We start from the raw sequence: 1,137 nt of genomic DNA on the forward strand, positions 1-1,137 counted from the left end.
TGGTTTTAATTACACTCAATAATCCTTAAAAGTACAGTTTATATTGAAAAATCAGGATATTTGTTTTTTCACTTTAATTACTGATTTTAAAAATATGAAGTTGGCTTAATAAATACCTCAAATATGGACAACTGGATTTTCTGGTGTTCTCTTTTTCTGAGGATTATATTGTATTGATTAAGTTCCAGGAAATCCATGTGTGTTAATTTACTGGAACCATTATTATTTTTATTGTTTAAAAGTTTACAAATTTAGCCTGTAGGTGCCCCTTTCTATTAGCTTTTATATCCTTTGGACCAAACATACTAATCTTTGAAAGCTTCCTGCTTCCTGTCACAACAATGCATCTCAGACTTTGTTCCATCCCTGCTCCAGTCTTGAAATCAGGTATTTCTCCAGGTGGAGAATAGTATTAGAGACTAAAATCTGACAGGCTACCTACTGTGGTAACATTGCTTGTAACAGCTATAAATATTATTTTTCCCAAGTGGTTTTAAATAAGCATGGGTAGGTGAAATTCAAAGATGTGTTCACTGATTATTATCTGGAACAGCTAGGTTACTTATAAAGGGCAGGTGTTTATAATATCACAACCAGTCCAAATGTAGGGAAGGTCCTTTTGTGAAAATTAAGAAGCCTAATCAAGATTAATGCCTGAATGAATGGCAGTCTCCCCTTTGCATACAGCTGAAATTAAAGGCAGCAAGTCTTCAACTCCCATTTAGTTATTATGTGCATCAAAGTACTGCAAAGTCTAAGAATAGAAGAGTTGTGCATAAGTCCAACTTTTCTTTCTTATGTAGTATTTTTGTTAAAGACAGTCCCTGTTCATGAAAATCTTATAATTTGAGGGCCCCATTCATCAAATGGCTAATCTGTAAGTTTTGCCAAGAGACAGAAAATGGAACTTTTGCAAACAGGAAATGTGATTCACAATCATCATTAAATAATGTCTCCAGAATCTCTTACTTGTCTTTGTAATTTGAAAAAAAGCAGAATATCAAAGTTTTTACATTTCGATGACTGCTTTCTGTGGATCCTCCTTAAGATGAGGCCTTTTTCACTTTGCTAGGCCAATTTTTCCTTGACCTAAATAAAATTCAATAGTCACAGATTGGGATTATAGATTTTTTAAAA

This window comes from Propithecus coquereli, unplaced genomic scaffold (genome assembly GCF_000956105.1).
Source record: "Propithecus coquereli isolate 6110/MARCELLA unplaced genomic scaffold, Pcoq_1.0 Scaffold24, whole genome shotgun sequence".
NCBI lineage: Eukaryota > Metazoa > Chordata > Mammalia > Primates > Indriidae > Propithecus > Propithecus coquereli.